Consider the following 17,358-nt stretch of genomic DNA (forward strand, 5'->3'; position numbering starts at 1 on the left):
CGACACCGAATTGTACCGAAACTCTGCCAAAATTTCTAATGAACTTAAACGCGTTATTATTTACATCTTGTGTACATGCTCGGTTGTTTTCGTTCACCCATTAGTACCGAAACGCACCGAAAGAAACACCGTGCATTTTTTGGTTTCGTAGTTCATCGATCCTTATCGGGAAAGACAAGTGGTATCAGATCTTTTGGTGCTCGATTCTACGTCTAATCGCTGAATATTGTGTTAAAGCGTTAACCGATTGTGTTCGGGAAAAACAATTGCACATGAACGCATGCCACTATTTAGGTGACAATAACTAAACAACTCATTCATTAATTCAAATCTCAAAGTACAACTTGTTCAACTACGGAATTATAACCAATTCAAAACAAATAACCAACACGACCAATAAAACTTGTCTATTTGAAAATAACCTAGTGGGAAAACTAACTGATAATGTCTTCAAATCTTCAATCAACATATTATTAAACCTGCAATCCTGCATAAAAATATATTTGATCAACAAGAATGTTGATGAGCAATTCAGTAGTTTTTTTTATATGTATAACTAGCTTAGCTACCCGTATATTACACGGGTTTAACAATTTAAATTATGTTAGTAATAAAAAACTCAACATATATGAAATGTTTAATAAACATGCATATTGCTAAATTACATTTGAACCATAAATCATTTCAAACTTCTGTAAATAGATGACATTATTAATTTTTTTTCTTGTGGCCTATATCACCATGTCATGCACGAATTTTAACAACTCAGACAAATTATACGTACAATGAGATATTAATATGGGCTAGCAAATAATCTAAATAGACTAACATATGTACCTCTTCAAACTTCATCACAATTTGATTCTTCTTTGACCCGTTAGTAGTTTAAAAGAAACGAAGATGCGTCAAAAGTGATTTTTAGAAATTTGACCTCTATCAAATAAAAAATACATGACAAAAATATTGACTCTGAATCTAATCCGAAACCAAATTTTAAATTTCCAAAATCAATCTTTTGATTTGTCACCAAAGTTATGACCCCAAAGATTTGTCGCCAAAGTCATGACCAGAAAGTTGAAACATACTTTGGCCTACTAACTCTTTTTAGATAAAAATGCTTTTAACCTATATCAAAATTTGAATTGATAACAATATTTTGTAGTAAAAACACGTTGTTCCTAAACTTCCCTTGCTAGAGATTATAACCTAAAATTTATTTTTTTTCATATTGTCCAAAACCCTTGATTCAGTTTTAACTAATCTACTGTAAAAAATTGGCTATGAAAAAAAAATACTCTTTTGCACTCAGAAACTTATAAAATTATGATGATCGATTCTTACTTTCTTAGCTGCTTTGTTGCTTTTTCACACCTCTTTTTTTGTTACTAAAAGGCTACTTATAATAGTAATAATGATATAAATAATATTAGTAACAATAATATTATTTTTATTTCATTGTTATTATTAGTATTTATTAATTATTAGTTTTTATAAATTATTAGTTTGTATTCATTATGAGTATTTATTATTTATTTGTATTTATTAGTTCACATGTGGCAAAGTGGCGGCTTATAAAGCCTTATGAAGTGACACATAGGATAGAGAGGTGTCAAGAGTTGCCATGTGGCATTAGGGGTTTTCTTTTATTACTTATGTAAGATATAAGATGTAAGATAAGATGTAAGATGTAAGATATGAGGCCAAAGTAACAATCCATACGTGAAACTTTAAATAAAAGCAACAATCAAAGTATATGAAACACAAGTTATGAGGCTCCTTTATAAATGGTAATAACCAAAGTAGTTAAAAGGTGAGGCCCAACAACAACAATAAATAAACACATAGTCCACATATGAGACATATAATATCAATCGAGGAATTTATTTAAGTAACACATAATCTAGAATTGTGGGTTGAGGATCTTAGTCTAAAAACTTTGTGGTCTGAATAAGTTATACAAGCTATCCCCAAAATATAAAATGGAAAACGGGGAATTAACTACTTACTTGGAAAGACGACTTTGGTGAAGACTTCGAAGATCCTCAAGAAGACAAACCGAAAGGTTCAGTTTAGCGCGTGAGTCCTAGATTGCAAGGGTTCGAATAGATATTGTTTGTAAAGATAAAGTAAAATGAAACAAAAGGAAATAAATATCAAAAGCTTAGTTTTAGTGTTTTGGGATTTTTATCTTATGAATAAGTAATTTAGATAGTTAAATAAACGAGTTTAAGAAATAAATAAGACGAAATTGACTCTTGCTGTTTTAGTTATTGGTTTCACTCAACATTGGTTGAGTTAGCATGAGGGGATTGGTTTAATGCAAGAGTGCACGACCCCTTTGTATGTAAACACCAAAACGGGACTTTAATGAGTGTTTGGTTTAGTCGGTCCGAGGCTTGGTATGGCATCAAGTTCAAACCCAACACTCCTAAATGATAAAATATATGAGAATACTCATAAAAGTCAGAAGCTTAGATACGTTGGAACTTTTATCAAACAAAACCCCAAAATTTAGTCTTAAGCGAGTGTTTGGTTTTGTCAGTTTGAAGCTCGGTATGAGACCGAGTTAGGTTTCGACTTGCTAAAGACATAATAAATATTTAGAAACTAAAAAAGATCAAAAACTGTAACACCCCGGCTAAAGCGGAAACGCTTGAGTGTGACGTACAGATAGTTCAAAACACATGTGACACTATTAAGTGACAATATTATCATTAGTTAATTTACAAGTCAAGTACACAAGTTTGAAACAAGAAATACAAGGAAAATAGATACAACTAAGCAGTTTGCTAATTGGTTTAAATGACCTAAGTCTAGTATTTTCTCCGTGTGTCATCTTCTACTAATGGTACCTATAGCATATACATAAAATATGGTCAACTAATTGAATATTTGGTGAGTTCACACAAGTTTTATATAAGTACATAAAAATCATGCAATCCCATGAAACTTGTGAAAATTATAACTACTTCGCATGCAATGTCCTTTCCAATCGGTAACAACCAACGTACTCGGATCGGGGTCCCTTTTACACTAGTAACAAAATGGTCCTGAGTGCAAAGGGGGGCGTATGATCATAAGGCAACCACTTGAAATTAAAATCAACGCACGTAAGGAAGTACGCAAGTAAACACATAAGTCCAGGATATGAATCGCAGTTTTGTAAGTGACTCGATAAACCATTGAATAGATAGGATATATATGCTACCCCAAAATGTATAAAAGCGTTAAAAATGGGATGTGAGAAACTTACCTCAGAATCGAAGATAACTTGAAATATAAACCCAAAGCACAATAACGAACCGAAGCAACCGAATGTGCATTAAAGAACCCGAAACGTTTGAACATCTTGAACTATAATTAAAACAAAAACAAACTCTAACTAACGGGATTACAAAAGTTAAATATTTTGGTTAAAGGGATATTGTCTTATTTTAATATATTTTATTAGCATAAGGCATTTTATAATATTATTTTTAAGTCTTAACGGAAATTTAACGTTTTAAACTAATTAAGTAATATTTTAACTAACGTTAGAATAATAGTTTTGCACTATTTCGAGGAATATAATATTTTCGAGTTACGGATTTTAACGATAGTTTTAACTTGGAAATGATAATGTTAACGATTTATAAGGTTTACCAAAATAAAAGCTAACGAATTGTAAATTAAGTTTAACTGTCTAAATTTATTATTAATACGAGAACTTTAATACTTATGGAAAATGAAAGAGGCTGTTGAACTGATGTAGACAATGATAAGGATCTCTAAATATTACAGCTTGTATCTCAAAGTGCGGAATCCAATGAGATTGAACAACACAAGTAAACATTAAGCATATTCTTCATTGATAACTTCAAATCATTATAAGATATGACACTTTAGTAACTTTCTCTGTCTAGTCTCTCACACTAACAATCACCAAAAGTCTGTGGATTCACGCATAAGTCTCCTATTTATAGGAAACACATGAAAGACACAAGGAGCAGATATGAAATACGACGCATATATTATGCGTCTTATAACATATGCATCCCTTGAGACTCATGCATTAGTCCTATACACAAAACATACATTTGACAGTTAAAGCATTATACAATCATATCTAAGACCCTAGCAATAGACATTATGTTCTAACAAACTCCCCCTTGGATGTTGCTAGGTCTTCGATCTTCAGTCTTCAGTCCTTCATCCCAAAAACCGTTCTTGATACTACCTCCTCATATCCTCCCATGAACGTTTATTTGAGGGCTTCTGATTTGTGGGAATAGACACTCCAATACCCTTGTATTGGTATTTCTTCAATGAAGCAATCCTTATCTTTTCTTTAATCTCCTGCTCTCTCTCTCCTTCTCCTTCTACTCTTCCTCTTCTCCCATCTTGAACCATTTACTCTTCCACACTTCCCCAGAATGTATCTTGTACTTATGACAGATTCTCACCACCTTGTGATATTACATTGCAGAATCATAATGCTTCTTGTTTGCAACTTGTATCTTACACTTGTACAAGGCCTCGATGTCCTTCTCTGAACAGTTAATCAACCACATTGGATCCATTACATCAATGACATCCCATACACCATCTCTGTTTAATACAATCTGAGCTTCATCACGAGCCTCATCATAGTACCACCATCTGAAATATACATGGAAGTCTTGTTCCATTGGATACATTGGAATTACTTTCAAGGTTTCAGGCTGCTTGTATCTCCAAGTCTTAACAAAGTCATCAGTCTCAGGGTCCTTTTTCACACGAGATACATGTAAAAATGGTGTCTGTGGCATCCAACTTCTAAATCTACACTTGGCCTGTCTCTTGATAAAATCCCATATTTCTTTCACCGGTCCACACTTCGGACAATACAACAATTCCTTGTCCACTATGTCTACCACATCCATCCAGGGTACACATTTTAATTCATATAAACTTTCAAAGTACTGCACCCCATAAGTTCTCCTCACAACAATCTTTCTTACCTTTTTCAGGTAAGCAATACTAACAACCTTGCCCAACTCTACCTCTTTGTCTTCTTTTTAATACGAACTCCCTTTGGCTTCACAGGCTTTTCAACAACAACCTTAGGAATATAAGTCTCATCCTGCTCATCAGTAGACTTACGTTTCTTGGAACTTTCAGCCCTTTTCTCAAACTTAGCATGTGGATTGGCTAATATCATTCTCATGCCTTCAGAATCTGATTCTGTTTCCTCTGGATCCTTTTCAGATGTAGCTGAATACACATCTTCTTGAGTTACAGGTGTCACCACTTATTTCTTCACTGACTTTTGTTTCTTTTTCTTTGGACCAACCGATTCGCCTTCTCATTAGACTCAATCTTTATGAAACGCTTACCAACAGGTTTAAATTCCAACATCAGCCTAATATCCTCTTCACGATCTGAAACACTATTATCATGTCTCCACTTGTTCTCTGTAGGAGCCACATAATTAGGATTCTTCAAATGTTCAAACAATCCTTTGAACTTGGGAATATCAGCTTCTTTGGCATTCTTATACGAAGCTAGCTTGGCTAGATTATTACCAGTTACGTGATCAAGAAAAATTTTAGGCCCCTCCCTCTTGACATTAGGAAACACGTCCTCAACAAACATATGTACGAACCTAGGATACTGCAACCATTGATCATCTCCAAATTCATCTTCATGTTATCCAATATCATCCGGGAGAAGTTATACTTTAGATTCAAGCACAATGCAGCCATGGTACTCATCTGATAATCTAATATATCATATCCTCCTTTGCGATGTCCAAGACAATGAACCACCACATGCACCAAATACTTGTACGGTCGAGATAAAGTGGTCCTCTTGAATGCTAAATGGTTTAATGAATCTCTATAACCCATACGAAGCATGCACCCTTTCACCACCTTCTCATCAAGATCAACCGGATCTGACAATTCATCCCTGAACTCCAAGACTTTCCTGATCAATGCTTCATCCACCACAATATCTTTATCTTGTACTTTAGAATGAATATTCTTCCCCACTACTTTAGCATTTTTCCAAAATTCAGATACAATGCTCTCGTACGGATCCACCGAATGTGTAATAGCTTTGTAAATTCTGGATCTCTTCAGGAATGGCATGATCACTTTAAACTTATTTGCTTTTGGATCTTCCTCGCTCAGATAAGCACAAATATTATGCTTAGGATCTGTGATTTTCACTTTCTTACCCATCTGCAAGCACAAACAGATAAACATGTTAATACAAGTGTCAACAATCAACGCATATGTTTAGCGGATATGTTAAAACAATGTATAAGTAACATCAACGTATATGTGGATATTAACGTATATGTGTGATCACGTATATGTCATTATGTACGCATATGTTTGACTTAGCGTATAGGTTGTAACCGCGGATATGTTCTAACTAACGTAAATGTACGCCACTACGCATATGTTTGAATCATTGACCAAAGTCAATGTATAACATATACTCCGCATATGTCTTGACATATGCAACGTATATGCATTATTGTAAGTGCACGGATTTGGTGTCCGCAGCTGTTCGAATAGGATAGGGGTTGTTTAGTCTTTATATTAATGTATAAAGGCACATTTGCTAAGGATGTTTAGCGAATGGGCCTCATTCGTTAAAGACTAGACATATTCGTTAATGTAAGAGCTCATTCGTTACTACTGTGTAACGAATGGAGGCTCATTCGTAAAAGTAATGCCCACTCGCTAAGGATGTTTAGCGAATGGGAGGTCATTCGCTATGGGAAGCCTCATTCGTTGGTGATGTTAACGAATGAGGAAGACTACCTATAAATAGGCCTTCCCTAGTGAATGTGCATAGCGATATGTGCTTATTTATTCCATTGTAACATTATGCTGCCGGATTCTCTCCAGGATTAATGTATTGATCTCCATTAACGTATTGAACACGAGTTAACGTATCGATTTGCAACTAGATTCCTGGCTCGTAATAAGGTATTTACATCTGGTATCAGAGCCAGCAGTTGCTCGTGATACGGTTCGGTTCGTGTTCTTCGTGTGAAGTTTCTGTTTGATCGAAATTTTGATGAATCGATGAGTGTTTGATGGAATTGATTGATGATTCAAGTTTCTGATCAAAATCAGAAGCTATGTATCGTATTCTGATGGTTAATTGGTTGTTGTATCGGAATCCACCATGGATGCCATGGTTGAAGCTTCGAAGTTTCAAAATTAAAATTAACATCAGGTAATTGTATTTGGAATGAAATTGACGATTTAAGTAAGTTGCTAATGTATTTCTGAGTATTTTTTGAAGATATGGGATGATAATATGAAGATTGGATGAAGATTTGCTTTTTTCCGGTGGCTGTAACCGTTTTTCCGGCGATATTCCGTTTTCCGGCTACAGTAACCGTTTAACGACTCATTCGTTAACTTAAGTACTCATTAGTTACGGAAGTTTAGCGAATGAGTGATTCGTTAAAGGGTTTAACGAATATTTACTTCTTTCGTTATGTGTGGATTTGTTACAAAGATGGACTCATTCGTCATCAATACTCTTTCGTTATTTTTTTCTCTGACACCCGTTAGTTCCATAACGAATGTGAGTAACGAATGTATTCCTATTCGTTCAAGATTTAACGAATGTTGAAAGGCTTGTTATTTATAACGAATGTGAGTCTTTCATTCAAGGATAACGAATGAGGAGTGCCATTCGTTGTACATTGTTCAAACGAATATGAACAAATAATGTATGGGATTAAAAAAAAGAGTATTTTTGGAAACATTTTTTAAACGAAATTTTTTGGGGATATTTTAAACATGTGGGATACTCTTTTGGCAAAATTTGGTGATATATTTTTCGGCCGACTTTTCACGCATATCGAGGGGCCGAGGGGGAGTAACCGACTAAGTTAACGAGAATTTTAATGAAGATTTTTGAAGAATTGTTCAAGACCTTGCCTAATTTGTCAAGAAAAGGGGGAGATAAAACTTTCAAAGAGGTTATTCGATTCGTATCTTCCTATGTTTGCAAGGATTTCTTGAAAAATTACTGCAATTCGGGAGGTAATTCATGATTGCAAAGCTATGTTTGACCGAGTTCAAGACTGTGTTTGTTCTTCGATCGTGGATTGATTTTTTCGATATTGAAAGCTGATTATGTGGGATACGAGTGTCTGTCCGATTACTTCTTTCTGAGGGACTTTGATCCTAACAATGTTGGCTATGAGTATTCGGTAGATTGCTTCTATTGAAGGGGACAATTCTTGAATGGGTTGATCTTGTTGAGAAATATACGAGTCTTGTCATCAAATTGAAGAATGTGATCGTTCGGGATTGATTAACGAAGGTTGCAACTCTGAATTATATGCCCAAAGCATTAGCGCATCCAAGCGTATTGGTTGCCGAAGAGCTTTAAAGAGTTATATTTTGGGATAGACGTTATCGAGAGAGTGAAGACCGATGCGAAAGATGTGGAATAATCGGGTTGTTCATGAAGATGTGTGACGAGGTTAAACGTAAAGACATTTTTATGTTACTGGTGCGACAGATAGACGATAACTTGCTACTGATTGATTCGCTTGATCGAACCATATCCTATGCCAATTGGATGATCGAAATGATCACCTGGAGATGCTTATTTGAGGGGGAGATCTGATACAACTAGCTACAAGTTGTTGGTTTGCTTACAAAGAGTTATATTTTGTCTGATTACACAAGCCCGAAAATCATCAGCCAAGGGGGAGGTTGACTGTACGGATGATGATATGCAGATAAAGAATTCACGGTTAAAGTATTCAACGTTAACGTATTCGTCACTAAAGTATTCGACGTTAACATATTCGTCACTAAAGTATTCGACGTTAACGTATTCTTCATTAAATTATTGAAGACTAAAGTATTGGGTGCTAAAGTATTGGAAAGCATTCGACAGCTACGGAAAAGGGGGAGTTTGTAAGTGCACGGATTTGGTGTCCGTAGCTGTTCGAATAGGATAGGGGTTGTTTAGTCTTTATATTAATGTATAAAGGCACATTCGCTAAGGATGTTTAGCGAATGGGCCTCATTCGTTAAAGATTAGACATATTAGTTAATGTAAGAGCTCATTCGTTACTACTATGTAACGAATGGAGGCTCACTCTTTAAAGTAATGCCCATTCGCCAAGGATGTTTATCGAATGGGAGGTCATTCGCTATGGGAAGCCTCATTCCTTAGTGATATTAACGAATGAGGAGGACTGCCTATAAATAGGCCTTCCCTAGTGAATGTGCATAGCGATCTGTGCTTATCTATTCCATTGTAACGTTATGCTGCCGGATTCTCTCCAGGATTAATGTATTGACCTCCATTAACGTATTGAACACGGGTTAACGTATCGATTTGCGACTAGATTCCTGGCTCGTAATAACGTATTTACAATTATTTTGACCAAAATCAACGTTCAAGATCCAAAACTCTCTTGAACAGACTAATCAACCAGTATTCATCGTTTTTGCATGTTTAGACTAAATTTATTGTCAATTTTCAAATTTTATGGTTTTAACTTGACTTTATGACAATTTAAACTCACGGATATGTGTATGACTCTGATCTGTAACTAAAATCAAAATGATAATTAAGTGTGATCAATGAACTCGTAATACCATTTCGAGACTCAAATGATTATTTAAGATATCTAATAATGATTAAAATCATCAAATCAGACATATACGGAATCTGGGTTACTGTTCTTCATGAGATCTGACCAATCAAAGAACCATTCTCACCTTATCAAAATAAATCGGTGTGTAAATCACCAAAACATAAATCAACTCAGTATACTTGATGTCAAAAACACACTTTCAATGATTTTAGGACAGAGAGGTTTTGAAAAGTCAGTCATGTATATATACTCTCACATATGCGGCGTATAAGTAAAGGAACTTATGCGGCGCATAACTTATGCGCCGTATAAGTTCCAAAACTTATACGTTGCATAAGTATGTCCTGGAAAGATATGATTTTATGTCCAATTCACACCAATGTAATGTCTCAAGTACAAATTAATTTCCTTGTACATTAAAAGAATAACTTAATTAAGCTCATTTTGAAAATATACTGCTTATCAAGTCCAAATTAATGACCTTGCATAAAATAGATAACTGTTTTGATCTTTTATGATTTGAAATTTAGAAACAACATAACAAGATTTCATTGTTTTAGAAAAACCCCAGAGAGATAGTTCATCCGCACATCAAGAGTCGAAATCTAAATCAGAAAGAAAAATCTTTTCGGTTTTTCAACAGAAACAAACATGAAACTTAACAAATGAAACTTAAAATTTATCACTACAGAAATCACATATTTTTGTGAATTTGAGCAGGAAATCATATTGACCAAATTGCCCTTCTATCACAGTTTTATTTTCAGCGTTTAATATGACTGGTATTAAGTTGGTTAATGGTATTGTTGTCTAGTTAAACCTTCCAAACAATTGATTCAGGAATTTCAGTGATACATTTAATTGGTTCAATTAAGCACGAATCTTATGTGGACCCCACCCATCAGACATAATTTGTATATCTTTATACAGTGAGTTTTTTACATGTATACTTCTTCACTTTTTACTCAAAATCTATTAGCTGTGACTCATGCAAAAATAACAAAACAAAACAACTCAGAACGTTAAAATTTTCCCTTAAGATCGGTATTACTACACGCAAATAAGGTTCCATTTTAACATAAAGAAAAAGATAAAATAAGTTGAAATTGTATAAAGCTTTAACAGTCAGTTCGGATAATACCGTATTATCGTGCGGAGAAAGTCCAAAGCTTTATACGAAACACCAAGAAATAATGCAGAATACCCAAATCTTAAGCCTCAGGTCGGATAATCTTATCACGTAGGAGTGGATCAAAGATTTGAATAAAAATAAAGAAAAAATCATGTTGAATTTCTTTGAAAAATAAAATGTAAAATAAGTTGAATTTTCTTTTCAAAAATGAACGCATGCACACACAGCAATCTTTAAATTTTCATTTTCTTTATGCAGATATTAACTAAGCTTCAAGATGTTTCCCACTAGATTCAGCTGTATTTAGGTTTATATCACTTACTTTTCCTTGTTTGTTTTAAAGGCCTATCAAAGCACCAATACATTTAAGCACTCAGCCTTTTATGCCTACTTTTTACTGGATTTGGGACCAGATGATCAATGTACTATCATTTTCCATTTTTGCTTAAAAAAAAACTCATTTTCTGAGGAGCAACAACTCATTTTTTGAGGAGCAACAATTTTTAATGTTTTTGGCGTTTTCACAATTTTTCAATGTTTATGGTTTTTCTTGAAATTTTCTCCCTCTAAAATCAAAAACCATATGAAAAACTATTTACAAAAGCAAAAATTTGACTCTGATGTTTAGGATCACAAGGTATCCAACACACTTGTTATCTCGGTAACCCTCTTATCGACACCGCCCAAAACTTTTAAACCATTAAGCTTAAGTAAATATTGAAATCGTGACTTATCAAAACATTTGGTGAAAAGATATGCTTTTTGTTCATCGGTGTGAATTTTGTCTACGGTAATCTGTTGGACTCGGTCTTCCCAAGACACATATTATTATTGATGTGGCTAGTACGTTATGATCTAAGTCGGGTCATACCCAACAACAAGCTAGACTAACACCAGTTATATTTGTTTATATATGATATGATCATAGTAAATAAATATTAACACTTATGTTATTTGGAAAGAGGTTTCTAAATACATTGTACTTGTGTAATAAATAAATCATATGGATGATTTATATTTTGAGAGAAGACATTTCATAATGTTATTTAAGCTGGTTAAATAACAATATGTGAAAATTGTTACCTTGCATGTTACTTATAATATATATTATGTTTATTTTTGGAAATAACATATATATATATATATATATATATTATGATATAAAGAAAGAAAGAAAGAAAAAAAATATTTTAAATTTTGAATTGGAGCTAAAGCCCCCCCCCCCCCCCCACATGCTTCCTTTCTCTTTCTTTTCTTGTTTATATCAACATGCAAATCTTTTCATTGGCTAAGTGGGTGGTGCTTTGAAGACACACAACTCTCTCTCTTTCATTACACAAGACACAAAAATCCCAATCTTCTTCCTCCCTTCAATTCGGCCAAAGAAAAAGAACGGAAGAAAGGGTTTTGAAGTGAAGCAATTCCTAGCTACAAGGGTGTTAGTTAGAGGCTTGGGGTATACAAGCTTGAGGAGCTTCTCCATTGAAGTTCTTGCCTTTCAATCATCATCTTCTTCACCCGGATTTTGGTTTCTAGAAAGGTATATTAACATGTATCAATTTCTTGTGGTTGCATGTTATGTATTTCGTATTTGGATCCGGGATTTGGGTTTTGCATGTATAAATCGGTTCTATACACATCAAATTAACAAGATTTAAAAAACTTATTTCCGCTGCGTTTTTCATAAAAATGGTATTTATGGCTTTGATAGTCTTGTTAAAACTCAATATAATCAACTTCTTTTCATAGCAATCATGAATGAAGTGATATCGTATCTCAATATGCTTAGTTTTAGAGTGGTTTTTTCGGATTCTTAGTAATCGATATAGTTGCATTATTATCTACGAAGATAGGGGTAGTAAGAAAATTCAAACCATAGTCCCGCATCTGTTGTTGTATCCAAAGAACCTGAAAACAGCAACTGGAAGTAGCTACATACTCAGCTTCACAGGTAGACAACGAAACCTTGGTTTGTTTCTTGCATTGCCAGGTGGCAAGTCGCTTGCCGAAGAACAGACACCCTGCCGTTGTAGATTTGGCATTCAGCTTACAGCTTCCACAATCTGAATCTGAGTATGCCCTCAGCACAAACTCATCGTCTTTTGGATACCAGAGACCGACCCCCGGACATCCCTTGAGATAACGTAGGATTCTTTTGATGATCATGAGATGTGAGACCTTTGGATTTGATTGATATCGGCCGCACAAACATGTGACATACATGATGTCTGGCCGAGGAGCAGTAAGATACATCAATGAGCCTATCATGGATCGGTATAATGTTTGGTCAACCTTTTCCTCGTTGGGATCAGGACCGATACCATGACTCAATGGTAGAGGAGTACTAATTGCCGATGCACCAGTCATGTTGAACTTCGCCAATACGTCATTAACATACTTGGTACAATGGATAAAGATACCATCTGACAACTGTTCTACTTGAAGTCCAAGGAAAAATTTCATCTCCCCCATTGCACTCATCTCAAACTTCTTTTTCATTACTTCTTCAAACTGCTTACATAGAACGTCATTTGTCGACCCAAAGATGATATCATCGACGTATATTTGCACGATCAGTAGATGTCCATCAATAAATTTGGTGAAGAGTGTACAGTCGACGGTTCCTCTGATTAGCCCTTTGTCCAAAAGATGTTGGGACAATGGTAGAGGAGTACTGATCGCCGATGCATCAGTCATGTTGAACTTCGCCAATACGTCATTAACATACTTGGTGTCATGGATAAAGATACCATCTGACAACTGTTCTACTTGAAGTCCAAGGAAAAATTTCCTCTCCCCCATTGCACTCATCTCAAACTTCTTCTTCATTACTTCTTCAAACTGCTTGCATAGAACATCGTTTGTCGACCCAAAGATGATATCATCGACGTATATTTACACGATCAGCAGATGTCCATCAACAAATTTGGTGAAGAGTGTATAGTCGACGATTCCTCTGATAAACCCGTTGTCTAAAAGATGTTGGGACAATGTCTCATACCAGGCTCTTGGGGCCTGATGGAGACCGTAGAGGGCTTTATCAAGGAGGTACACTTTGTCTTTGTGGATCGGATCAACAAACCCCGGTGGTTGTCCCACATAGACTTCTTCATTGATTTTTCCGTTAAGGAATGCAGACTTGACATCTAACTGGTAAACTTTGAAACCTTTCCAAGAAGCAAACGCTAGAAAGACCCAAATAGCTTCTAGCCTTACAACTGGTGCATAAACCTCATTGCAGTCGATACCTTCCCTCTGGTTAAAACCCAACACAACAGTCTTGCTTTGTTTCTGACTAACATTCCATTCTCATCCCATTAACATTTAAACACCCATTTGGTGTTAATCTGCTTCTTATCCTCAGGCAAATCAACAAGTTTCCAGACCCTGAGCTTCTCAAATTGCAGTAGTTCTTTTTGCATTGCATTGACCCAGCTCTCTTCGGTCAGGGCTTCTTTGTACATTTTAGGTTCAATCTGCGAAATAAAACCCTTGAATGAGAATTGATTTTGTAAAGGAGATACACTTGAGTAGAAACACTGGAGATTTTTATAGATTTGACGTCTCTTTGAACTCCAGTATTCAAATCTCCTATTATGTTGTCCTCAGGATGGTAGGATAAACTTCTTGGCACCACTTCTGTAGGTACTGACACTTCAGGTTGGAGATTGTTTTCATTCTCTTTAGCAGAAAAGATGGATGGAGAGATAGCCTAGATAATCTCCTCATCTGATTCACCATCCTCATCAAAAATAGGAGTAGTCTCTGGCATGTCATCAGTTTGAACATGATTTGGTATATCTTGAGGAACTGACACAGGAACTTTAGGTGCTGTTACATAGTCTTATGATAATTGTTGATTGTATAACATCGTCAAAGTCTCATCAGAAAGAACTTCCTCAGAGAGCTTGAAACTCTCCCAAAGGCTTTCGTAATCAAACAGTCTAGAATTTCCTGGTCGTTGAATGGTAGGAGTATATCTTTTACAATCAACATTTTGGACTTGAACAATCTTGTGGAGGCTAGGAATGTATACATGTCTTAGTGGGCTAGCATACCCCACAAAGAAACCTTCAACTGATTTGGGACCAAATTTTCCACTCGGTTCAAGAACGGTACACGTTGATCCAAACGGTTCAAGCCACTTAAGATTAGGTTTTCGACGAATTAGTAGCTCGAAACACGTCTTGCCGAATTTCTTAACTGTAAGCACGGGGTTAAGTGTATAACAAGCTGCCGCTACTACTTCCGACCAAAAATTTACAGGTAATTTTGTATCAGAGAGCATAGTTCGGCTGTTTCAATCAAGGTTCAATTCTTTCGTTTAGCGACCTCATTTTGTTATGGAGTATACGGTGCATTGATTTCATGAAGAATCCCCCGGTCATTACAGTACTCAAGCATTTTGTTGTTATTGAACTCCGTCCCATTGTCACTTCTTATTCGCCGAATCGGTAGATTGTACAAATTCTCCAGCTTTTTGAATAAGATCATTAGGGAATCATACGTCTCATCCTTTGATTCCAAAAACATTACCCACGAGAATATCGAATAATCATCGGTAACCACAAGACAATAAAGTTCTCCTGTGATACTTTTGACATTCACCAGACCAAATAGATCCATATGTAGACGTTTAAACGGTAAGTTGATGGAGTTGACAATTTTCTTCGGATGTGGTTTCTTTGTCTGTTTTCCCTTCTTACAATCCAAACACTCTTCATTTAACTGAAAATTTCTCAAATTTACTCCCTCTACCAAGTTCTTTTGAACCAGATGATTCATCTTCCTCACACTGATATGTCTCATCATTCGATGCCATAAAATTGACTCTCGTTCTGATGCCCTAGAAATGAAACATTGAGCAGATCCCGAAGATGTGGATGCTATACCCATGTTCATGACATAAAGATCATTCTCTCGAGGAGCACACATAAGAATCCACTCTTCAGGAATTTTGAAACCTGGTTTCAAAATTAAACATTCTCTATCAGTGAAATGTGTAGAGAAGTTTTTATCACAAATTTGTGATATGCTAAGCAAATTGTTCTCCAATTCAGAAATGTAGTTGACATTCTCAAAGGTGACTTTCCCATTTGTCAATGTGCCTTTCCCAACAATTTGTCCTCCTTGGTTTCCTACAAAACCGACATACCCTCCATGAATAGATTTGACATCTTTGAGAAGATGAAGAGTACCCGTCATATGCCTAGTGGCTCCACTATCCATAATGCAATGAGAATCGTGAGATCTTGGAAGCCCCTGCACATACAGTAAACAGTTTTAGTGAAACAAGGAAACCCAAGCCTTCTTGGTCTTGGGTTGTTTGAAGGTTTTATGCAACAACCTAACATTATCAATATCTGAATCACAATCCTCACTGGTTACTTGTGTCTCAGATTCAGTTTTCATTTTCTCAACCTCTGGTGGTTTAACAACAGTTTAGCCACCCAATTTTTACCTACAACATGTTTCTTGCTGTAAAAAGAGGTTTGTGTTGTCTTTGAAACATTTGTTTTAATCATCTCATTTTTAATTGATTCACCACGTTTTAGAATTTTCACAGGTTCGGGAACACATACTGGTTTATTCATATTCTCATAACCCTGGTTTCTTGTTAACCGACTTTTGAGATGGAACATGATCATTCTTAAATCGATTGGGACATGCATAGAAAACATGCCCAATTTCATTACAACAAAACCAACGTCTTCGGTCAGCAAACGTGTTAACCTGAGATGTCATTTCAGATTGTTCACACTCGACCTTTTGTTGATAAAACTCTCGGTTAGATTGATTTCTAAAAATTGCTTCCTTTTCAGATTCCGAAGTCTTTCCATGAACAAACACAATATTTTTATCATTAATTGGTTTAACCCGATGAGATTGCTTAGAATAAAAACTCGTTTTAGCAAATCTCTTCGAGTCAACATGAATCTCCTTTTCAAAAACTTTTTCTTCAGTTAACACAGATTCTGCTACTTTGATTCCAGTTGTCATATCACAACTAGAACTGTTATTATCAACTTTTTTAGATTCAACACAATCATCATTACCAGACTCAGTGATATCATGCAATGGAGTCTCAATTTCCACATTAAGTGCCTTTTTTAAACCCTTAGGTTTCATAGGAATATAAGCATTCCACATAAATGGAGGCACGACATGATAATCCACACTTGATGTTATGTTCTCGTTTACACCATTCAAGTTTACTCTTTCTGTCTCAATCTGGAGTGTTTACAACTCAAGTTTGAGAGCTGCATTTTCATCAATGTGTCTGTTAATGGCAATTTGTTTATCTTCAACAGTATGTTTTAACATAGAAATTGTCTTTTGATTCTGTTGGATACTTGCCCACAAGTTCTTTTCACATTTTTGCAATTTCATAAAAGCCTCATTAACTCTTTTAAGATCTAACAAAGCTTGGTCATAATGTCTTTTCAACTCTTTAATTTCAAGAGTTTTAAAATCACACTCATTACATGGCAATTCACACTTTTCACAAATATTCGAGTTTAGAGTTACCTGATGTGCCATGAGTGCCTGATCTGTTGGAGAGCATTCTTCTCTTGAACTTTCAGAATCTTCATCAGTAATATCTTCAACCAAT

The sequence above is a fragment of the Bidens hawaiensis genome, unplaced genomic scaffold (assembly GCF_021521415.1).
Source record: "Bidens hawaiensis isolate Kalapana, Puna unplaced genomic scaffold, B.hawaiensis_p1.1 tig00012404_1, whole genome shotgun sequence".
NCBI lineage: Eukaryota > Viridiplantae > Streptophyta > Magnoliopsida > Asterales > Asteraceae > Bidens > Bidens hawaiensis.